Raw genomic sequence first — 26,531 nt, forward strand, 5'->3', positions numbered from 1 at the left:
CAAAGAAATTAATAAACTAAAGGTCAAAGGATGTACAATAATTCTCCATGCCATGGGAACCCAGAAAAAAGCAGGGGTAGCTATTCTATTTGCAGACAATGCAAATTGTAAGCCAAAACTGATCAAAAGAGATAAAGAATGTCACTATATACTTCTTAAGGGAAAACTCCAAGAAGAAGAGTTAATAATCATAAATATTTATGCAACAAACACAGGTTCACCCAATTACATAAAACAAATATTACAGACATGAAAAACCAAATAAGCAATAACACAATTGTAGTGGGGGACCTTAATACCCCACTTTCACAAATAGATAGACCAACTAGACAAAAAAATCAACAAAAAATATTTGAATTAAACTAAGCCTGTAAACAAATGGACTTGGTAGATGTCTACAGAATGTTCCACCCCAAAACATCAGAATACACATTCTTCTCAGCTGCACATGGGTCATTCTACAAAACAGACCATATATCAGCTGACAAAACATGTTTAAGTAAATGGAGGAATTGAAATCATCCCATGCATACTATCTGAACATAGTGCAATGAAACTGCAAAGGAAATCACAAAAGCTACATAAACACATGGAAATGAAACAACACCCTTATGAACAACCAATGGGTAACAGAGGAAATTAAGGATGAAATTAAACAGTATATACAATTAAATGATAATGCTGATACTACATCCTGAAACTTATGGGATGCAATGAAAGCAGTCCTTTGAGGGAAATTTATAGCAATGAACTCACACATAAGGAAAACATAATGAGCTCAAATAAACAACCTAATGTTGAACCTCAAACTTGCAGATGAAGAACAAATCAAACCCAAAGCTTATACAAATGAGGAAATTATAAAGAGCAGAAATTAATGCAACAGAGACTAAGCAAACAATACAAAGAATTTATGAATCAAAAAGTTGGTTTCTTGAAAGAATAAATAAAATTAATAAACCATTAGCCAACCTTATTAAAGAGGAAAGAAAAAACACAAATTCAAGCAATTAGGAATGAAAAGGGAGAAATCACAACAGATCCCACAGAAATCCACAAGATCATCAATACCTACTACGAGAACCTATATTCTAATAAGATGGAAAACACAGAAAAAATGGACAGACTCCTAGACACAATTGAATTGCCAAAACTAAACCAAGAAGATATAAAAATTCTACTTTTTATTAGCTATCAGCCAATGAAATTGAAAATGTAATTTAAAATTTACCAACAAAGAAAATCCCAGGCCCTGACAGATTCACTGTTGAATTCTACAAAAAATTTAGAGAAGAACTAATGCCAATAATGCTGAAACTCTTTAAAGAAATTGAAAGGGAAGCAGTACTTCTAAAATAATTCCTAAAAGCAAGTATTACCCTGATTCCAAAGCCAGAGAAGAACACAACCAAAAGAGAAAACCACCGGCCAATCTCCCTAATGAACACAGATGCAAAAATCCTCAATAAGATACTGGCAAATAGAATGCAGCAAATCATCAAGAAGACTATACATCATGACCAAGTAGGATTCATCCCAGGAATGGTTTAACATATGCAGATCAATAAATGTAATACACCATATTAACAGAACCAAAGTAAAAAATCACACGATCATCTCAATAGATGCAGAAAAAACATTTGATAAAGTCCAACACTCATTCATGATAAAAACCCTAAGAAAATTGGAATAGATGGTCTTTGCCTCAATCTTATAAAAGCCATCTACAATAACAAATAGCTAACATCATATTAAGTGGTCAAAAACTGAAAACTCTAAAATCAGATACAAGACAAGGATGTCCATTATCACCACTCCTATTCAATATAGTTCAGAAACATTAGCCAGGGCAATTAGACAAAAGAAAAAATAAAAGGAATAAAGATAGGAAAGGAAGAAGTTAAATTATTTGCAGACGACATGATACTCTACATAGAAGACCCCAGAATTCCACCAAAAACTTCTAGATTTAATATTCAAATTCAGTAATGTAGCATAATGCAAAGTCAACACTCAAAAATCAAGGGCATTCCTGTACACAAGCAACAAAGTCACAGAGAGAGAAATTAGGGAAAGCACATTCTTGACAATAGCATCTAAAAATTGAAACACTTGTGAATAAATCTAACAAAGGATGTAAAAGATCTGTATAGTGAAAATTACAGTACCCTAAAAAAGGAGATCAAAGAAGACATGAGAAAATGGAAAGATATCCCTTGCTCATGTCTAAGAAGAATGAACATAGTGAAAATGGCCATACTCCCAAAACTGCTACACAGATTTAATGCAATCCCAATCAAAATACCATTAGCATACCTCAGAGATACAGAGAAAACATTCCTAATTCATCTGGAACCAGAAGAGACCTAGAATAGCAAAGGCAATCCTGGGCAACAAAGACAAGTCAGGGAGCATCACAATCCCAGACCTGAAATTACATTACAAAGCTACTTTGATAAAAGCATCATGGGATTGGTGAAAAAATAGGCCTGAGGATCAGTGGAACAGAACACAAGATGAAAATGCAACCTCAAGCACACTCAGCTACCTTATCTGTGGCAAAGGAGCCAAACATGTTCACTGGAAGAAAGACAGCCTCTTTAATAAATGGTTCTGGGAAAACTGGCTTTCCATGCTGAAGACTAAAACTAGACCCATGTCTATCACTGTGCACTAAACTAAAGATGGATCAGAGATCTAAATATTAACATAGAAACACTAAATTTACTGGAAGAGAAAATAGGTAGAAATCTTGAAGACACAGGTATAAGGCAGATACTTCATAGTGATAGTGGACATCCTGTCTTGTTCCTGATTTTAGAGTGAAAACTTTCAAGTCAAAATGGATTAAAAATCTAAATATTAAAATGGAAACACTAAATCTACTGGAAGAGAAAGTAGGTAGAACTCTTGAAGATTGGAGTAGGTGGAGAATTCATGAACAAAAACCAAACTGCATGGGAAATACTTCAAAGAATCAACAACTGGGATCTCATCTTATTAAAAACTTCTTGCACATTAAAAAAATTCACCAACAGGGTGAAAAGAGAACTTATGAATTGGGAAAAAAATTTTAGCCAACTGTCCCTCAGGCAAAGGACCCCCAAAATCAAAGACCCAATCCAAAAACTGGCATTTGAGATGAATACATACTTCTCAGATGAAGAAATACAAATGGCAAATAAATATATATGAAAAATGTTCAATATCATTGGTCATTTGAGAGATGCAAATTAAAACAACACTGAGATAATCCAACTCACCCCAGAAAGAATGGCTATTGTCAGGAAGTCAACCAATAACAAATGCTGTCAGGACTGTTGGGAAAAAGGAACGCTTCTTTATTGTTGGTGGTGAGTGTAGATTGAACCAACGACTGTGGACATCATGTGGCAATTCCTCAAAAGTTAGTATTAAAGGTCACATTTGACCCAGCTATTCCCCTTCTTTGTATTTTTCCAGAAGAATTTAAGACATCATACCACAGTGATATATGTGCACCCATGTTTATATAGCAGCAGGATTGCAATAGCTAAATCTTGGACACAACCCAAACACCCATCAACTGAGGAATGGATAAAAAAGATGTGGGTTTTTTTTTTTTTTTTAATATAATAGAGTACTATTCAGCCTAAGGAAAGACAAACTGGAGACTTTTATAGGTAAATGGATTCAACTCGAGACCATATTCATTAGTGAAATAAATCAGACTCATACATGTAAACATCATATTGTCTCACTAATGTGAGAAACTGAAAGAGAAAATAAGATCCAAAATGTACAATAGATATTGTGAATTGAGAAAAAAACTGTTCAAAAGAAAAAACAAACTATGATGGGGGAAATGGGAAAGGAAGAAAGGGAAAAAGAAAAGAGATATATTTATATACAAGATAGTTGAGATAGTTATACAGCTAGTTTCTCTTAGTTCACTGAAAAGAAAGGTTTGTGGTAATATTGCTTGGACAAGATACCATGCCTATATCTTGTACTCTGAATAACTACTACAAAGACAACATTACGCAATGTATTAATTATTATAACTCTCCTACTAACCTGCTTTTGAAACTGTTTTATTGTTCTTTTTATTTTTTCCTTTAAAATAAAAAAAGAGAAAAATTGAGATATACTGAGATTTTTTAGACACAACACCAAAGGCACAATCCATGAAAGACAGAACACACACATTTGCCTTCATTAACATTAACCTGCTCTATTTTATAAAAGATACAGCCAGAGCGTGGGGTGTGGCTCTGTGGGAAAGCACTCACCTAGCATGTGTAAGGTCCTGAGTTTGATCCCCACCATGGTAAAAAACAAAAGACAGTTGAACATAAAGAGAAGCCACAAACTGGAGAAAATATTTGCAAAAGACCTATCTGATAAAGGACTGTTATCCAAAACATACAAAGAGCTTTAAAAACTAAACAAAAAGAAAACAATGCAGTTTAAACATGAGCCAAAGACCTACACACACACTTCATCAAAGAAATTATATAGATGGAAACAAGCATATGAAAAGATGTTCTATATGTTATCAGAGAAACGGAAACTAAAGCAAGCTCTCACTATACACCTGTTAGACTGGCCAAAAGTCCGGCACACTGACAACATCAAATACTATGGCAAGATTATGAAGGAACACAACTTTCATTCATTTCTTGTAAAAATAAAAATGGGATGGTCACTTTGGTTTGTTTTTTGTCTTTTTGAGACAGGGTCTCACTATGCAGTTCAAGGTGGCCTTGAACTTGCAGTGATCCTCCTGCCTCAGGTTCCTGAGTTCTGGGATTACAGGCATGAGCCACCAGGCCCGGCCAGGATGGCCACTTTGGAAGACAAGTTGGTACTGCAATTTCTTATAAAAGTAAGTATGTTCTTACCTTAAGATACAGCAACCATGGTCTTTGGCATTTACTGCAAAGAGTTGATAATTCATGTCCACACAAAACCTCCAAATGGACATTTATAACAGCTTTAGTTATCAACATAAGAAATGTTCCACTCCAATGGAAGATACTGATAATGCAAGAGGCTATGGATGGGGGAAGCACAGAGTTATAGGACGTCTTTGTACCTTCAGCTCAATTTTGCAGTGCTCCTAAAACTTGTCTAAAATATAAAAAAAACCCAAAAGGGATAATAAATGTAAGGTCTAGGATAGTGATTATATAGGATATGCAAGTAAGGGGATGGAATTGTAAGGGAACTCATGATAAGCACTTTACTATTGACATGGTAGTTTTCATATGGATAGAAGTTTATAGTTTATTTTATTATTGCAAATAAGCAAATAAATAGTGTCATGCAAGGACCTGTGGATGAAAATGTATAATAAAGCAAAGGTTAGGATTAATCCAATTTTACATAGCTAAGACTAAAAGATGTGTATAAAAATTATAACCCCACTAAAATTAAATGCTGTTAGAGGAAAGACAAAGATCAGGCCTATTAATCCAAAAGCCTATTGAAATGTTGAGTAGGTCTGAAACAGTCATAGGGAGAAATCTGTCCCCCTGAAACTATCACGTTTGACAGTTTTATATTAGTTCAGGAATAAAATCAGTATTAAACAAAGAAGTAAGGAGCATATTTTGACCAAAACACCTTTCCACCTTTCTTTCAAACTCCCTAAGGCATCCAGTGGAATCCAATCAAGGAACTCAAAGACAAAATTTCAACAATAAAATCACCTGCTAGTAATCATGATCCCTGTGGCAGAAACTTGCTGTTACCAAAACATGTGCTCTCCCTTCCACTTGGAAGGGGCTGCTGAGCTAGGGCTGCCAGCTGAGGACCTCACAGCCCATCCCACTTGCAGCCTGAGTCATGGAGATCTGGCCAGTGATCTCCCACAGGGTGCTCCTGGGTGCCTTCGCCCTTTTGGCCAACATGAGGACAACCCAAGCATCAAAAGTTGAAGATGTCAGGGCCACTCAGTGTGGGGATCTGAATGACTGTGAGGAGAGAAGCTGTCCCACGATTCATTTATTTGCCTACCTGGGTTAAATGTGAAGCAATTTAACTCAGTGTTGTGTGTGAACCAGTGTATGTGTTTGGATGTATTTGCTGCAGTGTCAACCAAACCAGGGTAGCTTCCAACATGCATTATGGTAGCACAAACACGTAGGGACGGCAGAGGAACTGGGAATGGGAGTAAGACAGCAGAATAGATTCCTGGTGAACAGTGGCAGGAGCTGAGGGAAGGTGACACCACTGAAAACAAGTTGGTGACCCACAGGCTGACGTGCAGTTACACTAGGACCCAGCTGCAGGGCTGTGTGGACCAATAGTTAAACTTCACGGCTTCTAGCATCAGCCTGTGTGAATAAAATCCTGGTTCTGTGGCCCATAAATTGTGTGCCTCAGCTGGTGATTCCATCACTTCAAGCCTGTCTCTTATGTATAAAATGGTATCAGCGCCCACGCCCACTTCCAACATTCACGTGGGGTCAGTGAATGGACACATGTATGCTGCACCTTTCCGAAGTCCTTTCATAGCCATCACTGCCCCAAATTCTGATAGCACCCAAAAGGAAGCAGGGAGGCATTATTATTACCTTTTTCAGGTAGGAAACATTTGAGGCTGATTCCCTGAAGTCACAGCCAGCCCTACTGACTGAGTCTACTGCTTTTCCCACTGTCATCTTGGTTTCCTGGAGGCACAGCTTTGCACAGCATCCAGATCTCTGTAGACGGACGCATTCTATCTAATATGTTAGGATGCACCAGATAATCTATGTTTGTAATTATTTTTTACTGGAAATTATTTTGTTGTCTTCCTTGTCAATGACTAGGGAGCAACTACTGATGACTTTCTGCTTCTGATAGCTGATGCCATTAAACCTCAGTGGAGGCTCTACATCTGCAAGCTGCCATTTTTCTGTATTTGGCCAAAGATACAGAAAGGCAGCCATACTGATATGTTCACAGAAGCCAACAGTGACATCTGCTAGTCTGAAATCTGTCAGCAATATCCAGGAGGACCAGAGAGGTAATAAAATACATTGCATCACTGATAAAATATTTATTAATTGCAGCTGAATCAAAAGCATGCATAGCTTAGTATCTTAGGAAGGAGGAACTAGGTATGTTTCTTTTTAATATCCCAGAAGTTAAATATTTATCAAATATATACTAATTGTTGACCTTCTAAGATTCAAGTTTGAAAAGACAAGAGGTAACTACAGAGATTCATACCCAGAGAAACATTTTGAAGCTGGCATGGACTTCTCCCTTAGATCGAAGTGCCTTTGAAAAACATTGTGACCTTGAAGTAAGCAAAGAAAGTAGAGAGAAATCCTTGGTTTGACTGACTGTAGTTGGTGGGATGTGGGGGGATTCCTAGAATGAATAACAACAGCTAATACTGAGCACTTACTTTGTCCAGGCCTTGTTCTAGGGCCACACAATTTTCTCAACAGTCCAATGAATTTTAACAATTATTAGACCCATTTTACAGAAAACATTGAGTCAGAAGAAGGTTAAGTAGCTTGCCAAAAGTCAAACAGCTATTAGTTGACAGAGGTGGAATCAATTAGTCATTCAGATGTGAATATACAGTTCCCAGCTATGTTTGCCTGTTTATGGGAAAAAACCTATGATCTAGTTACTGATAATATATGAGGTGTGATAAAAATACAATGTTTAAATATTTTAAAATTCATTACAGTAAGACACATTGTCATTACCCCCCTCAAAATATTACCCTTCACTTCAAACACACTTATCCCCTTGTTCTTGCCACTTTACTAAGCAGTTCTGAGCGTCTTCTTTACTGACTGTCTTTTGTTGGTTGTTGTGGTTGCCTTGATGGCTTGAATCAATTGAAAACATCTACCTTTTATGGTCATTTTTACTTTGGGGAACAGCCAGAAGTCACACAGTGCATATCTGGTGAAGAAGTTGGATGGGAACACACATAACGTTCTTACAAGTCTGCCTTTGTGCTGGCCAGCACTTCACAGCGGCATTCTCCGTGTTTTCATCACTCCTGGTAAAGACATTTACAAAAGAAGACTTCCAGAACTGCTTCGCAGGAATAATGGGATAACTGTGTTTTAAGTGAGAGAATTTTGAGGGAAATTAATGGCAATGTGTCTTTTTTGCTACAATAATTTTTAAACAGTTTAGATTTTGATTACCCATGTACAAAATAATTAATAAACACTTCACTGTTACATTCAGCACAGTTGAACACAATTGCCATATCATAACTTTAGTTACCTAGAAATCTCATGCACACTTTAAAAATGAAGATGAGATCACAGCAAAAAAATTATAACGATGAAACCAAATGAACCACCCTGAAGGGAGGCAGAGTGTTACACAAAGAGGAGAGGTGAGGTCCAAAAGCATGAGGCAATAAAATAATCTGAAGGCAGTTGTAAGACAAATATGCTAAAGCTGTTTAAGAAGACTAAATATAAAGTATTGATATCATCCTCAAATAATGTACGAGCATAAAACTACCAGAATCTAAGAAATATAAAACAAAAAGTGGATCTGAAAAATCTTCAAAATATCTACCAATTGAGAGTATATTCAGTGGAACTAGAATTTTTAAAGTCTGTTTTATACAGAAAAAATTTTTTTTAAAGAGAAGGAACCCAAAGTGGAGCAAAGAGAAATAGAGATAAGCAAAAGTATGACAGAAGTTAACAGCGTGGAGTAAAAAGAATTTACAAAGGTCAAACAGCAACTCTAGAAGAAGAAATAGAGGAGAGGGAATGTTTGAAGAGCTCCACAGGTGAGAACTTTCCAAAACTGAAGGAAAACATGGGCATTCAGGTCTAACAAATCAGAACTTGCTCGAGAAGGCAAAGTAAATCAACGAGAGAATGGGATTTGATGAGCAGACTCAGTCACCTCAACAAATACAGAGGATTATATAAGTATTTTCAGTGAAAAAATTTTCACTGCTCAGATAATATATTATTCAACAATGCGTGTAAAGGCTAAGGATGGAGCCCAGTGACACAGCAATTGGCTAGCATGCGTAAGGCCCTGGGTTCAACCCCCAGAACATACGAAGAAGCTACTTCTAGCTTTTCACCTAAAGCATTGCTATAAGGTACATCTCAGTAAGAAGAAAATTAAAGTCAGAAGGAAAAATGGAATGCAGGAAGCAGTGAGAAAAGAATTTGAATGCATATAGACAGCTCTAAATGAGCACTGACTAGAAAAATTGTAATTTGGAGTGTCTTGAAGTATAATTAAAATATAATAATAGCAATATTAATGTGAAAAACTGAAAGGGGCAAATCAAAGAAAATATTCTGGGGTTCTTTCAAGCAAGGTATATATGTTTATTAAAATTAAACTTACAAATCACATGAAAGATATTCCAAAGGCAGTATGATAAAATACAAACTAAAAACACTGACTTTGGAAAAATTCCAAAAAAGGTACAGTAAATCACATACTGTAAAGCAGAAGGTTGGTCAAACATGGTGGCATACAACTGTAATCCCAACACTCAAAAAGACTGAGGGAGGAGGATTACAAGTTCAAGCCTAGCCTGGACAATTTAGCAATAGCTTACCTTAAAATAAAAAATTAAAATGGCTCGGGATATAGCTTAGTGCAAAGGTCCTGAGTTCAATCCCCAGCACTGGAAAACAAAAAGAGGTTGATGAATGAAAATAAATTAAAAAGTTAAATACAGACAAAAGATTTCATTAATAGGGAGCAACTATGGTAAACATTTAACAAACAAGGGTAATATCCAAACTACATGAAGTATTTCTATAAATCGATAGAAACTCCTGAATGCCATAGAAAAATGGACAATAGCTATGAACATACAATTTACAGGAGAGGTAATCTGAATGGTTAATAGACACATGAAAAGATCCTTAACTTTACCTGTAACTGAAAAATGCTTACTAAAATAACAGCAATGGGAAGCTGAGGAAGAAGGATTGCACATTCCATCCCAACCCAGGCAACTCAGTGAGACTCCCACTAAAAAATAAAAAAGACTGAGGAGTAGCTTAGTACAAAGGGCCTATGTATAACAACAACAAAAAAATTTCCACTTCCCTTCTATTTTCCTAGCCTGATGAGGATGAACATTTTAGAGACTGAGTGCCCAAACTGCAACCCAAAACCCAAAACCATTCTTTATCAGAAAGTGCCGACACTGTGCTGTTATCTGATGTCTGCTGCTGAGGCGATGTGGCTCACATGTTGAGAGGACCCCATGTGCCCACTACAACATGCGTGCTGTAGGTTTGCCACCACTGAACTGGCCAAAAGTAATTAGTTTGACGGTGCCAAGAGTTTGCAGGGGTGTAAGGAAATTAGAACTCACAAACATGGCTGATGAGAATATTATTTGACAATACTTGCTATAGAGAGCAACTTGCCAGTATCTAGTAACATTAGAGATGATCCAGCAATTTCATTTAAAGTAGATATCTACAGAAACTGTTATATATGCACAAGACACATGTATGTACACACATATGTAAAGACTGCATATCTAAATGTCATACAAAGGTTAAAGTTTTTAAACTGGCACATATCCATTCATGAGATTATTATTCAAGCATTAAATTAGTAATTTAGATTTACATGCTTCAAAAGGAATAAATTCCAAAGACATACGAGAAAACTAGTATAAATTGATATGACCTAACCACCATAGGGTTCCCATCCTTGCAAGAGAGGCTAAAGGAAAACGTCTCAGAAGTGTAATGCCATCCATGTGAAATTATCTGATGCACCAAAACACAGATGATCCCTGACTTTCAATGGGTCAATTTATAATTTTTTCAAAGAAAAAGCTATACCTTGAATATAAGCTGTACTTTATAAATTTTTATGTTTTGCCCCAGCTGCAATGGGCAGTACTATATTCTCTACAATGCTGGCCAGAGGCACTGATTCAACTCTGGGTCATTCATGCAATCACCAGGAAACACAACCAATACTCTATAGTATACTGGTTTTTAGGTATTAAGTGCATTTTCAACCTACAATATTTTCAATTTGCTATGGGGTTACTGGACATAACCCCATCATAAGTTGAGAGGCATCTATAGTATGTATTAAGTGTACAAAAAAAGCAAAACTTGGAATGTCACAAGTCAACTTCAGAAGAGTAGTGCCTTCTAGGAAGGCAAAATAGAAAATGGGATCAGGGAAAGGAGGCAAAGGGATTTCAACCCATCTGTAAAATCTTATTCCTTTAAAAAACTAACATTGTAAAATAATATTGTTTAGTCAGGCAAGAAATATTTATGTCATTTATTGTGCTTTTCTGTATATCTGAAGGAAATCATCAAAAAGGAAGGAAAAAGGATTGTTGAGAGTGGTAATAACACATGAAGTAAGAAGGAACCAGCAAAAGTTCTTAGAGGGTAAAAAGGAAGTATTCATGTGTTACAAAACCCAATCTGATAGCTCTGAAAGACAAATGAGAAGTAGGTGATGAAATGAAACCACTGTCATTAAACTAGGTGGGACAATGACAACTCAAACTTGGGAGGTGAAAAATGAAGTGGAGAGAGGGGTGAATCCAAAAGGTTTAGGAAGAAAAATTTATAAAGAATAGTATAAATCTGAGTAAACAGACCGAAGATTTAAAGATGATTTTAAAATAAAGCCCTTAAAAATATTAAATAAATGTGTTTCTACTTTCATTTCAATAGATACAGCTTTTTTAAAGCAAAATCTTGGATGTAGGGATATGAAAGATGATTGATAGGGACAACAAGCTTCACTTGTTAGAAGACGTGGTAGATCTAGCACAGCTGCCATTTTGCTGCTCTTTCCATTGAAAGGGAAATTCTAATCTCCCTTCCTGTGAATCTGGGTTCGTGGATTAGTAGAACGTGGCAGAACTGGTGTGCTGAGACATTCAATGCTAGGTCATAGGAAACCTTGCAGCGGCCATGCAGCCTTGGTGAAAGGAGCGCCACTGTGCCGAGAATGCTATGCTATGGAGCATCCCAGGCTGCCCACGGAGAGGCTGGCAGATGCCAACCAGCTCCAGGTGATCCAGCCCTTCCAGGCCAGGGGCTAGACATGTGGTCAAGGAGCTTTCAATGACTCCAGCTCCAACTACCATTCAACCATGACCCCGAGCAAGACCTACCTGACAACCCAGTCAACCCACAGAAACATGAGAGATAATCGTTTTAGGCCACGACACTTTGAAATGGTTTCTTTGGCAAATTAGGTAACTGGTGTTCAAATAAAAAAAAACCAGGCTTAGCTCTCTGAAACATTGAATTTGAGGTGTCTGCATAACATGCAATGGAGGTATCCCTCAGGTAGGGGATGGACACACAATACTGGTGCTTTAGTGAATCATCCTCACACTCTGATGTGGTCCCCAGCCACGGGCAATACAAAATCCAGTGAACACAAGCCTGGACTGATGAGCTCAGTCTGATAAGGAGGCAAGGGTGGACCTGTGCCATCAGGCAGGCAGGCGCCAGGGTGTAGACATTCAGCAAAGAAGCATCTCAATGCTTTGGTAGGAGAGCTGGTGGTATACAGAAATCATTTTTCCATAAAGCAGCTGCTTCAATAAATTGTGAAGAAAAAAACTAGTCAGTGTCAAGCAGAGGTCCTCCCTGAGGGAAAAAGGACTTAAACAATGGAGGAAGGGAGAAATATTTATGAGTGCCATCATTTCTGGGAACTTGAAGTCGATAACTAAGTAAATTGCATTGCCTTGGCCACTGGCCGACGAAGTAATTTATATATCAACCCCAGAAGGACACACAAAAGACCCTGCCAGCATTACTTCAAAGGCTATCAGCAGAAGAAACTAAATTAAAACAAAATGCAAAGTACAACTCACAAATTCATACATTCCTTTGTCCATTTAGTATTTTTCAAAGGTCATATTTCATCTTAAGCACCTTCGCCCTAAACTACCTCCCCCATTTTGGCTATTCGCCATGCAAAAAAGAAAAAGCGGTGTCACTTTGCTTTTTTCTGGGGAAGTTCTTTTAGTTCATAACCATTCTATGAAGTACACTCAACTGTTTCAGTTCTACAGATATTAATACTGAAACTCAATAAGAATGAGCACCTCTTTCAAGGTCACAAGCCAGTACACAGTAGGATTTGAATTCAAATCACTGAAGTGATGAAATTGTTGCCATTAAGCTATACACTCCTCTGTCAGGGCTGCCCCTACCTTCTCAGGGGGTCAACGGAGACAGGCAAGCAAAGCACAGGTCCACGAGGCTCTGAAGAGCTCGCTGGGAGATCAAGGCAAGCCTGAGGGTGCAGCTCTCAAGGGGTGCGGGCAGCTGGGGTTGGTTATCGGCCACTTCTGAAGGTAGTATTTTGAGCCAGATTTTGTGGAATGTGATAAACTTGCTGAGTCAGTATGTTGGGCCCCAGGACTTGCACTTCTAACAAATATCCCAGGCAACTCTGGTGTGGCAGGTCTGGCTAGGGACCACACTTAGACAGTCATCCCCCTAACTCACTCTGCTGCCCTCTGCCCAGCAGGAGGACTGTATCAAAATACATCCACAAGGGGTTAGTGAGACCTAGTTACATGCCAGGTGTGGGAAACAAAATTATAGCAAGGAAGAGTGTGTGGGCCACACGGGCAACAGTGTAGCACTAGTTCAGTGACCACAAACGAGGGGCAAAAGCCTTCTATAATTTTTATTTTAAAAAGAATCAGAAAAACATTAAAAACTATACAGAATTTCAAAACAAGATAACAGGAAATCAATAATGGTTGTTATATTGCATTTGTTATCTTCAAAGTAGTTGTTTAGATTACCAGATATATTGGTCAAAAAAAATTAAGCATGAACTCTTCCTTTCAATAAACCAGTAGAAATTAGTAGTACAATTATCTTAACTATCTTGTGTGTGCATTTCCCTTCCTTTCTTTCTTTTCTCCTTTTGCTCATCCCAGTTGTTCTTTCCTTTTGAGCAGTTTCTTTCCCTTTCACATACTTGAAATAAATCAGACCCCTATGTGTAAACATCATATTGTCTCCCTAGTGCAAGAAACTGAATGAGTAAATAAAATCCAAAAGACACAATAGATATTGTGAAAGGGGAAAAAACTGCTCAAAAGGAAAGTACATTTTTGTAGGTTGTCTGTGCTGGCATTTCTCAACCACTTGTGCTGGCATTTCTCAAATATTCATTGGGAATATTTGGCAATGTCTGGAGGTATTTTTTCATTTTTCCTGCTAGGGTTGAGGGTGATCCTGGTACCTAGTGAGCAGAGGCCAGTGACACTGCTGGACATCCTGCAAAGCATACGACAGGTCCCAACAGCAACTCATCATCCAGCCCAAATGCCAATCGTTAAGAAACTCTCCCCTTTGTATACTTAGCACAATATATTAGAGTTCTCCAGAGAAACATAACCAAAAAGATATATGGGCGCATGGGGGTGGGGGAGGGGAAGAGAGACAGATTGATTTTAAGAACCAGCTGACCTGATTATGGGGCTACCAAGCTACACATTTATGGGGCCAGAGGCATGTTTAGAAATTCCAGCAGGAATTGATGCAGTTTTGGGTCTGAAGACAATCTGGGCTGGAATTCCTTTCTCCTAAGGACCTCAGGCTTCTTTCCTCAGGCTTCCAGCTGATTGAATGAGGCTCAGCCCTGGTATGCTTTACTCAAAATCTGCTGAATGTTAATCTAAAAATTATCTTCACACTCACGTCCAGACTGGTGAGTGACCAAATAACTCAGCAAAACTGCCCAGTCAGTGGGTAGGCACCTATCTAGCAGGACCTTCGGCTGGAACTTACAGTTACTAGGAGGCTGACAAAGTACTCTCAGCCCCAGCAATGCTTATTTTAATGGTCTGAAGGACAGGGAGGGTAATTTTGGAAACCCAAATGATTCTAACATGTATCTGACATTGAGAAGCAGTACTGCCTGATCATACACCAAGAGTCAGCAAACTACAGCTTGTGGGCCCAATCTCACACTTTCATCTGTTTTGCTAATTAAAATGTGTTGGAGCACAACCACACCAATTTTTTTATGTCTTCTCTATGGCTGTAGTTGTTTAGATTACCAGATATATTGGTCAAAAAAAATTAAGCATGAACTCTTCCTTTCAATAAACCAGTAGAAATTAGCTGCTAACTGGCACACTCAAGTAGTTGCTGCAATCTTGCCCCATTCTAGAGCTTGGCTCAGCATAACCAGGATCACTTGTAGCCTGTTTGAAAGACAAACTGTCAGCTTATCCACACTGAATCAGAACCTGCAGTGTAATAGGATCCCCAGGTGATCTACACACACGAGACCCGCACGCCCTGCCTGGAACCATCTGACCATTGCTACCTCTCCAGCTACTGTTCTACTTTATCTCACTCCTGCCCAGTGCCCACCCTCTGGGGTCTTCACTTGAATGTTACATTTTCACTGGGTGCCCTCTGTGATTGTCCCCTCATAGCACCTTATGATTTTTCTTCAAAGCACATTTCAACTCTTTGGTTAGACATTTGAAGTAACTCTGTCTTTGGTGTCTGTCTTCTGCTAGACTGAAAGCTCCATGACAGTGGATGCCAGGCCTTGGGATATGAGAAATAGCCTTGAAAAGTGTTCAGTCATACTGAGTGTTGCTTACAAGTGAGGGACAACAAAAAGATGAATAATACTGGAAACAACTTAATGGCAAAGAATAAATTACTATGCAGACCAGGGAGGATGTTGCCTATGTCTCAGATGATGAGCAGTTAGGTTAGATTTAATTTCCTCTTTATGTATTCTGGGGTTAAATATTAGCATTCCATCACACAGAAATGTTGTAGTGCTTTAGTAGACCTCTACAGAGCAAAGATCCAATTTTACCAGCTGCTCATTAAAAGGAATATCCATATACATCAGCAATTTAATTAGAAAGGCAGGGGGCCAAGGATATGATCGTTGCTTGAGAAAGTGACATTTCAGGCAGCTGTTCCCGACCAAGACCACAGAGGAAATCTTGATTGCATTCTATTCTCCTCTCCCTCTCAATCAAGCTGGCCTCAACTGATTGTACTCAAAATGCCCTTGTGGGGCAGTGAGTGTTTTTGAATGGCCAGCTTCTTGTACGAAGATTAAGCACACCAGCTGCTGTTGGCTTCAGATCTGTAGTTTCTTTCAAAACAGACAGAAGTCAGATGGCTTGGGCTGACCTCCTTTGGGTCCTAAGCATGACATTCATCAATAATGAGATAAAATCCAGGATCTTTACTGGAGAAGAAAGCAAGCTAAACAAAGGAGAAAACAAAAATTCACTGACTCGTGTCACAACAGAGCCGCAAAGGTGATGAGACTAGTGTTGCTGCCACCTGTGGGCGCCTGGCTAAACAGATGAGCGTCCTGTTAGGAGTGTCTGGAATATATTTTAGTAAACCCTACTTGGAGGAGAATAAAGGACTGTACTGCAAGGAGGCAAGCCGCCTGAAAGAGGACTGTGCAGACGCAGGCTCCAGCAAGAGCTGAGGGCGTAGGTCCTCTCCTTAACTCTCAAGGACCCGTTTTCCTCATCAGTAAAATAGAAGTGGCCTTGGTTTACATATTTATCCATTCACTTATGCAGTTGTTGTTTCATTCAAGTAATGTTTTTGAGCATCTATCAAATACCAAGCATGTGTTAGGTAACAGGTATGTAATGAAAGGTACATGGAGCTTCCTTTGAGGGAATGAGGTATTTACAAATGAATGATATCAGTAAGTATAAAGAGGTCTTTCTGAAACCCCACAGTCAATCCATCAGCAGCTCTTGTCAACAGTTTCTTCAACATATATGCCACATTTACGCAGGTCTCCCCAGCTTCCAACACATCTATGCCACTGCTGCTGCTAGGCTGGGTCACCGCACAGACACATTCCCCTAGACCCTGTCCTTAGTATATTCTTCACTCTGCATCAGATCTTTGAAGACCATGAATTAGATCAATAATCCTATATTTAAAATCTCCAGTGACTTTCTATTATGCTTAAATGAAATTCCAATCCGGAAGGCTCTGCTTAACATATGTCAGGTCATTCTCATCTCCATGCTCATCCTGTACATTCTTCCTCTCCTTCCCTCCATCCCAGCCGTTTTGTTCCTGCCTGGAAAAGCCCTGTGCTCCCAGATAGCCTCCTGGTTGGCTCCCATATTCACTGAGATATGGATGCTCAGAATATTGCTGCTGCCGAAATGTTACCTCCTAGAGAGGCCTTCCTGACCAGCCCATCCAAAAGAATCTCCCATGCCTCTTACAGTCAAGTTACTAACCCCTTAATTAACATTTAATTCAAGAGATATTTAATCCTACCTACAAGTTGTATTTGTTGACCTCTCTATTGTTTGTATTCTTTCTGGAGGTAGAACTTTGTCCATCTTGTTTTCCAACACCTAGAAAAGCATTTTTACATAAAAACATGCTTAATAAGTATCTGCTGAATTATTGTATACTATACTATGATAATATAATTCCCCACAGAATAAGGAGACTTGATGAGCTCAGAGGCTGTGAAGTGCTGTTTGAGCAAATGAGGAAGGAATGATGAGAGTGGTGCTGGGGAAGAATAGTCATGCAAAGGTCCAGTGGTAGAAAGAGAGCAGTGTGGTCAAGAAAGTTTGTATGAACAGAACACAGAAAGCAAACGGGAGTATGGTCCTGAAGGAGGCTAGAAGAGAGGAAAAGGCCCACACGTGGCTTTGTGTGACTGTCTTCCTTACTTTTCTCTCATTGCAGAGACAAAATACCTGACACCCAGAATAAAGGAAGAAAAGGTTTATTTACCTCACAGTTTGTGGAGGTTTCAGTCCATACTTGGCTGGCTCCAAGACAGGGTGGCACATGGCAGAGACAACCATTCATGGTGCAGAAGACAGCAAAAGCAACAAGAGCAAAAGGGCAGAGTGGTGGCAAGCAGCCTCTTTCCCTCCTTTACACTATGTGCAAACTATCCACCCCAGGGCAGTGTAGTACTCACAACCATGAATCAAAACTCTAAAATCCCACCTATGACTGCATGTGGCTTTCGGGGGAGACCCAGACACAAACCCAAACAGTGACCTATTAATAACTTATGTCTCCCTAGGTCAATGAGAAGTAATTAAAGGATTTTAATTATACAGGAGGATGGAGAAAAAACTAACCACTTTTGCTTGCAAAAATAGTTGAAATTATTTGTTACATTCATTTTTGCTCTGAAATTCTAGGATTCTATGAAAACTCAAACAGCAAAATGAGAATGGATGTTTGGAAATATCAACCAGCATCAGTTTCAAGCTACTGAGTTTTGTGGCCTCTCAAATATTTCCACTTTGGGTCTTTATATTCAGACTGGGTGCTGCATGCTCCCTTTTTTTTCCTCTTGTAAAAAAACACTGAGACAAAATTTCCTCTTAGCAGGAAAAATATGACTTCTGATTTTCTTTCAGACTATGTGGAAATCTAAATTGAGTGCCAGCCAAAGTTCCTAGGCTTTTAAAACACGCATTCCCCAGCTTTCCCAGCAGAAGAGACAGATATCAATGTCAAAACCTACTTTTTACCACATCCTGAATTCCAATCTCCACTGGTTAGCTATGACCCTGAGCAACTGATGCATCTGGAAACCTCAGACACTCACTCTTTTGTGATAGGGGGTAATGGAGGTACTTTTCTCACTGAGCTGCTGTTAGGACTGGATGTGATAATGAACACAATGTGCTTAATAAGTGCTGAGTTAACTGACATAGAGAACTCCCTGGATTGTCGTACAGTACTCAAAGAAGCACTTGTGGAATCTCCACACTGATTTTCAAGTGGTTGCACCAGTCTACACTCCCAGCAGCAGTGGAAAAAGGTTCCTTTTTCCCCACAGTCCCCTCCATCACTTGTTCTTGCTTGCTTTTTGATGGTAGTCATTCTTTCTGGGGTGAGATGGCATCTCAGTGTTTTTTAATTTGCATCTCTTTAATAACCAATGGTGTTGAACATTTTTTCATATATTGATTTGCCATTGGTACTTCTTTATCTGAGAAGTATGTATGCATCTCAGATGCCCAGTTTTGGATTGGGTCTTTGAATTTGAGGGGTCTGATTTTTTTTAATTCTTATATGTTCTAGATATAAATCCTTTGTCTGTGGGACAACTGGATAAAATATTTCCCCACTCTGTGGGTTGTCTCTTCACTCTGTTGGTGATTCCTTTTGCTATTCAAAAGCTTTTCAATAAGATGAGATACCAGTTGCAGAATTTTTGTAGTATTCCTCAAGTGATCTGTTTTGTTCCTAAAGTCTCTATCTATACCTATATCTTTAAGATTTCTACTAATTTTCTCTTTCAACAGACTTAGTATTTCCATTTAATATTAAGATGTTTGATCCATTTTGATTTTAATTTAGTACATGGTGATAGACATGGGTCTAGTTTTAGTGTGCAGCATGTGGAAAACCAGTTTTTCCAGCATCATTTATTAAAGAGGCTATCTTCCTTCCAGTGAACATATTTGGCCCCTCTGCTGGCTAGTTTACTGGAAGAACTAAAAATATACCATAGTGATATGTGTATCCATGTTTATAACAGCACAATTTCTAATAGCTAAATCTTGGAAACAACCCAAATCCCCATCAACGGAGAAACGGATAAAAAAGATGTGATCTTTTTATACAATGAGTACTACTCAGCCATAAAGATGGATAAACTTGAGACTTTGATAGCTAAATGGATGCAACTTGAGATGATACTCATAAGTGAAATAAATCAGACCCAAGTGTGTAAACATTGCATTGTCTCTTTGGTGTGAGAAAGTGACAGAGTAAATAAGGACCAAAATGTGCAACAGATCTTATGAAGTGAGAAGAAATTATTCACAAGGAAAGAGAAGAGAGGGTGCTGGAAAGGGGAAAGGAAAAGGGAACGATACAAGGTAGTTACACTACCAGTATCTCTCAGTCCACTAAAAAGACAGGTTTGTGTTCATTTCCACTGGAGAACTTTTTATGCCCAGATAAAACAATAAATCTTGTTTATTGGCTAAAGCTAGCAGCATGGCTGCAACTCTGCAGCCACACATCTCCCCGCAGTGTGGAGCTGAGCTAGCACAGCAAGTGGGAATCACAGCCTCTCTCTCCCAACTCAGCAGCTCTTGTTGCTACTGACTGAGATGACAGTGAGCATCTAAGCCTAACTGGAACTTTCTCCACAAAGAAAGGGAAAGACCTGCTGGAGCATAAAGAAATAGTCAATAATCAGATTAAATCACCAAGCTTTTGGGAGTAAAAATCCATCTATTTAAAGTATATTGCACCTAAGAATAAATATATATGGCTTCATCTATTCAACAGAAGAAGTGAGGTGGGGCTCCAACACAGGCAATACCATCATGCATTAATTTACCTGCTTTTCTTGTTGCAGTGGCTGTTAGTTCTAACTGGCTATGTGTGCTGTAACTGCTGCACTTAGAAACACAGGAGACTTACAAACATCCCATTTCTGGGATGCGAAGGTGCACACCTGCTCAGGGGCCTGAGAACTGCTTTGCTATAGATACAAGTGAGGTTAGTTCACCAAAGCAGGATCTCACCAAGCAAGACCCAAAAGTCCTAAACATGTTCAGAGAGCTCCCCGAAGGGCTACGACCGTTTCCTATTCCACTTATATGCGTAACTCATCAACCACTGCCAGCATCTAAGAAAGCTCTTTGCCATAATCACTGACCGGTGCAAACCCACGGATTTGTTCAGGGCTTGCTTCTACTTGGGCGACCACCTTTAAGTATGCGCTGTGGCACAGGAGCAGTGTGAGGACGGCTCCCAGGAGGCCCAGTGGTTAGGTGTGTAAAGGTGCTGTTTCAGGGTGACGGCAGTGATTATGGAGGAGGGGAGAAAACAGGCACGAATCTCAGTGTGGAGGCAAAACTCTCAGGAAAACCTCCTCAGTTTAGAAACTGGATTCATGGCATTACCCCAGGAAATGCAGATGCTGGACCTTGGGAAAAGGATCATTTGGAAGAAACTGGAAGAGAATTAGATGCCTTTACATGTCACTATTTCCCTCACATTTCCAAAACACACCCCAGGCAAGGCTGGAAAAGACACAGCACGGTGGGAAACTTTCAGCTAAAACATACTTTCCTCCTTGGTCTCACCCAAAACCACCACATCACAGTGTGCCTTCAATTTGTACCTCCTGGACGTGGTATTTACTGCCTCCAAACACCACAGGGTCAAGCTAAGTGCTCCTAGCTGTGGGATTCAAAGTAGCTACTACTTACTGAACACCAACATGTCAGAAAGCCCAAGGTCATAATTTAATCAAATCCTCTTACCTTGTGCTTATATATGATTTCTAGTTTAGTTGAGAAAACTAAAGTTCAGAGAGGTTTTGTGATTTGTCTACAGCCATCAGCTCATAAGGAACCAGATTCAGTTCACTTATTTGAACAGCAGGTCGTTACTAAGCATCTGGCACTGAAGATAGAATGGTGACACAGACATTTAGAGGGAGAGCAATATGATTAAAAGGGGGACAGGGCTATGAGGACCTAAGGCTGGGTACCCTTTCCATTAGAGAGCACCCAATAATGCTGGGAAAGGACATGTGCTTAAACTATAAAGGGAAAGAAGTACATAGCCAGGATTAGAGCCTAGAGAATACTGTTTTAGGTACAGGAAATTCCAGCTACAAATGACAGGAGGTGAGAGACAGCAAGGCCTCCTTAAAGAACTGGAGGAGCTGAGCATCGTGTTGCATGTCTATAATCCCAGTGCTCTGGGAGGCTGAGGCAGAAGAGTGGCAAGTTCGAGTCTAGCTTGGGCAATTTAGCAATTTAGTGAGACATAGTTTTAAACAAAACAAAAACAAGCTGTGAATGTAGCTCAATGAGAAGGCCCTGCGTTCAATCCTCAGTGCTGGCAGGGGTGGGTGGAGACTCTAGAGGAATGAGAGGGCTGGAAAAGAAATAGGAAGGAAGACTTGGACCAAAGGAGGAGACACAGCTGGATGGTTGTGGAATTTCAACCAGAATAAGGATTTTGGATTTTATCCAAAACCACTGCAGCATTTTAGGCAGAGAAAAGTATGAGCAGATGGTTTCAGGAAACTTGCTCTGGCTGAAGACCACAGAATGGCACAAAAGGAGCCAGACTAGATATGCGAGATGGGCTGGGAGGCAGAGGTTGGGTGAGTCAGAGATAACAGCACTTGGGGAGCTAGGAGGAGCAGAGGTAGGGAAAGAGAGATGATGGCAGACATCTCGTTAGTAAATTAAATCGTTAGGGGCTGGATGCTTAGTTGGGATCATTGACAAGGGCTGGGAGGACAGGGCTTTAAAGCCACTTGAGAATTTTCTGATGAGGCCATTGGCTTATGCCTGTCAAGGGCAGAGGGGGAGGTTTGTGGAGGACAATAATGAACACAGTTGAGACTTGCCACATTTGTGGTATGTGATATTGATGTGCTTGTGGGCAGCTGGATAGCTATCTGTTCCTAAATCACCATCACTTCCGCAGAACATGGAGGGAGATAATTACGAGGAGTCAGTGACTTTAGCCATCCAAGGCTCCATGGTACCCCATAATTAGAGGAATAACACAAAGAACACATTCTCTTGCCTACAGGAAGTGGCTCAAACACATGCTCTGTGAAGAAGGAGCTGGCCTCTCAATATGCCCACTAGATGTCCTAGGAGGATAGATGTCCTATCCTCTCCACGGGTTTGGTCACCCTTTACTTCCCAGTGACTTGCAAATCTACACCTCCAGGCCAGGCCTCATTCTGCAACTATCCAGCTGCCCTAGAAGCACAGTGGAAGAGCAGGACGGTAAGATAAGTAGGGGAAGGAAGCGAATGTTAACAAGAAAGTCAGTCACTGTGTGTAACTGTAACTCAATTCCGTCAGGCACTCTGAAGAATGGATAGTCCAAAAGTTGCCTTCCACAAAGCATCAGGAAACAGGGTATTTACTCACTATCTTTCACCTGTTATTATGGGACCAGGCACTGCTCCTGGGGGCCTTAGCTCCCAGAGTCAGGCATGTGCCCAAGGCCGAGAAAGCCCTCAGGCTGAGTCAGACACAAAAAGAGTGAGTGTAGAGTGAATACCACAGGGCTCTGACATCCTCTGCTAGCTCGCAGAACAAAGCCTGGACACTGAGGGAATTTTCTGCAATGTGCAACATTGCCTTCTTAATTTTGGGGTAAACTGGCATCAACAGTATACTTGTAGTTAAATATAAGCTACTTAATTTACTGACTTATAACCTATCATACGTCTACTAAAATAGCTCTATAGATTTTAACTGTTCCACAGAAAATGCAGAAGTAAATGAGACGACAGAGTTAACTCTACATGCTGGCTTAGGGCCAGGTAAGTGTACCAAAAGGTGATACATGGACCACTTGACCCATTGTGGAACTTTTCCCCACCAAGCAACAATAGCCAAATGCGACTATGCCTTGCTCAGGATCTTCAAAGCCTGACTGTGTTTGGATTCATATAATGGAGAATTTTGGTCAGAATTTCTTGCCAAACATTAATCAAGTTGTTTCTAAAGGACCCAATAAGTGATTAGCTTACGGCTTTTCAGGCCAACACAAATGTCTTTGTCAACTAACTCTGGCAAACATTTCTCTTGCAAAGTGTAGAATACAATACTTGGATGACTTCAAAACACTTTAGAGTCTGGACCAGTGTCCAAGTCCTTAACTGGACGTGGTTAAAGAACGGTTACATGTATTTAAGCCTCGGTGATTTACGGAGAATGTTAACATTTATATTCATAAAACTAAGTTTTTATGTTCTGTTTTTCTTTTCTCTCTTCTGAGCTTTGGGAGAAAAAACTTTCTCCTCATGCCAAAATTAAATCAGTAAATTTCCTTAGAGCGTAGTTTGACACCATTAAAAATATTTAGCTTTTAGAATTATCTCTACCAATCAACATAACTCATCAAGGTAAGATTTGGAGTCAGTAATAACAGGCCTGCTATTTCTTGCTTCAGCAAGATTGAACTTTAGCATTACAGACACACAGGAAAGTGATGTTATCTCCTTCATCTTGCCTGAGACTTTGCTCCAATTTTACTTGAGGTTTTACGTGCCATAGATTTTCCCTATCATGGATTTTGCATGTTATGGATTTTTAAAGTGCCCTGAAATATTGCATATTATTGGATTTTCTAAGTGCAACTGCCGCAGCTTTACATGAGAAGTGTACTTCAGCCAGGGTTTTGAAATTTTAAGTCACTTATTTATTAAACATTTACTGAGGACCTACTAAGTGCTAGGTAATACGGGCAGTACTGGGGATATAAGAAACACAAGCGCTCTGTTCTTTTGCAAGTGCCTCATGTTAGCTAAAAAGTATCTGCTTTTATTCACAGCACTTTTCCAAAGTCCCACAGCAGGGCTTTGGGGTTACTCCAAGACTGGTTTGAAAAAAAAGATAAAGTGAGACAAAGATTCTGACTATTATTTCCTCATTTACAAGTTTGGCTTGTATCTTTAGTCACTGTTTTGTAAAGGATCCTTTAGGCCTTTCAACTCTCTATTCCCTTGAAAACTTATGGTTGCTTTTACAGAGTTTGTCTTAAAATTGTGAAAATGTCAATACAATACTCTTCCGCTGAAAGTAGAAAGATATTTTTAGAATCACAGAACCATTCTCCATAGAGACAAAAACACTGAGTGCACATCTTAAAGTCACCCGCCTGTAGGACACTGACTTCCCCCGGAAAAGGTTCTCCAAAGTGTAAAGCCTACGATACAAAGAACATGACAAGAACTCAACATGGGAACCGACTCCCGTGTCTTCCTAGATAGCAGCAGGCCTGAGAGACAGGTCTTGTCTTAAAGGGAAGATTGAGAAGGGAGGCTGCAAGGCTTGGCAAGTCATTCTTTTCTGCTGCTGATTTTCCACTCCATGGAAATGAGATACTTCACTACAATCAGAACGTTGGCTCAACATTCACTGAATTACTGTCACTGGCTGTCTTTAATATTCTAGGCTATTCTTAAACTTTATCACTACCTCACAGTCACCACTGTCCTTGGAGATTGCCACGTGTACTTAGCGTTTTACAAAGATCTTCCTGTTTCTCCTCACACATCCCAGTGAAGGTAAGTAGGTACGACACTCCCTGGGATAGGGAGCAGGTGAGGCTGGGACAGGGATGGGGATTAGCAAGGTCCATCTGTAACTTGAACCTAGATCTATGTGAGAGCAAAGTTAAGGCAAATCTTACCTCAAATAACAATAATCAATAACAACAGGAAGGTCAGGAAGGGAGAAAAAATATTTTGGTCAGCATTTAATCACTCTGGAAAAGTCATGAATTCATGATTACATATAGAAATATAGCGCTGGGGATATAGCTCAGCAGTACAAGCACCTGCCTGGCAAGTGTAAGGTCCTGAGTTCAAGTCCTAGTACCAATATATATATATATATTACTATGTACAAAAATTTATATATATATATAAAATCTAATATATATATATATATAAGATGAAGCATAGAAAATCTAATAGTCATACTTACCTTTGGGGTCTGGGGGAGTGAGCATTTGTTGATTGCATACTCATTAAACATAATCTGTACTCATTAAACTGTACTGCTTTTATTAATTCAGAGGGAGTATACCTATGGAGGAATTTGGGGTGGGGAGACATTTACTGAGGGACTGCTTTTTATTCATTTTTAAGACCAAAATATTCATGAAACTGTATAGTGTCCTGCACACTATGAGTAATGTTCCAATTTCTATTCATAATTTTTGTAGCCTGACCTTTATTCTGGTGACTTAATTAGTTGTCTTAGTACTGTCTATGCAAATAAATAAACACATAAAGGTTTAGAAAACCTTTAAAAAAGGATTTTAAAAAAAGATTTTCTGCATTAACATCCCCAAAATTAAAACCTTCTGAACTTTATACTCTCTGATGGCAATGGGAAACCTCAATGCCTACGTATTTAGGCAATGGGAAATCTAAACGCTTATGTATTATATATTTAACAATGATATTTTTGTAGAATTATTTCACAAGGGTTAGCAAAACTGAAAGATTTTCGCTATTAAAAAAACCTCACTTTGGGGCTGGGGATTTAGCTCAGTGGCACAGCGCCTGCCTGGCAAGTGCGAGGTCGTGAATTCGATTATTGGTACCGGAAAATAAATAAATAAATAAATAAATAAACCTCACTTAGCAACTGCTTAAGATAAAGCTTTATCAATCCCATAAAAAGAGTTCACACAGCCCAACATCTAAAACATACCAAACTTCTGAGAGGAAGAGGACTTTTTATTCCAAGTTCTCCTCTGTATTTCTAATATTTTGGAATAAAATGAGGAAGGAAGGAAAAAACTGACACTTTTTATAAGGATGAGAACTGTAAGGTGGTGTATTTAAAACATTTATTTAGAAGTTCCAGTGTTTTGGGTATGTGACCTCATCTAAAACACTAACCTGTAAGTTTTAACACTGTAACTTCAAATTGTCATATTTGCAAATTTTTTATTTAAAAGGTATTCATTAAATAGAGCCTTTAAAAAAGAAAAAAGCAACATGACTACTGCATTCTATTACAACAGAAATTCCTTTTTTGG

General features: G+C 39.2%; 1 protein-coding gene across 4 annotated transcripts in view; it reads right to left on the bottom strand.

Moving 5' to 3' along the window:
- The window catches only part of Col6a6 (collagen, type VI, alpha 6), a 133,516-nt gene that overhangs the window by 105,859 nt on the left and 1,126 nt on the right, over positions 1-26,531 (bottom strand). The window contains exon 2 of one of the 4 annotated variants that reach the window (XM_013505759.1): positions 17,272-17,347. The exons of 1 other annotated variant lie outside the window; for it this stretch is intronic. The gene's annotated coding sequence lies outside the window, so the exon portion shown is untranslated. Of the gene's footprint in view, positions 1-9,544; positions 9,569-17,267; positions 17,348-26,531 lie in introns of those variants that run through there. 2 more of the 4 variants (XM_013505758.1, XM_013505760.1) reach the window with 2 other exon arrangements.

Source organism: Chinchilla lanigera, unplaced genomic scaffold, assembly GCF_000276665.1.
Source record: "Chinchilla lanigera isolate Chin_1 unplaced genomic scaffold, ChiLan1.0 scaffold00100, whole genome shotgun sequence".
NCBI classification, from domain to species: domain Eukaryota; kingdom Metazoa; phylum Chordata; class Mammalia; order Rodentia; family Chinchillidae; genus Chinchilla; species Chinchilla lanigera.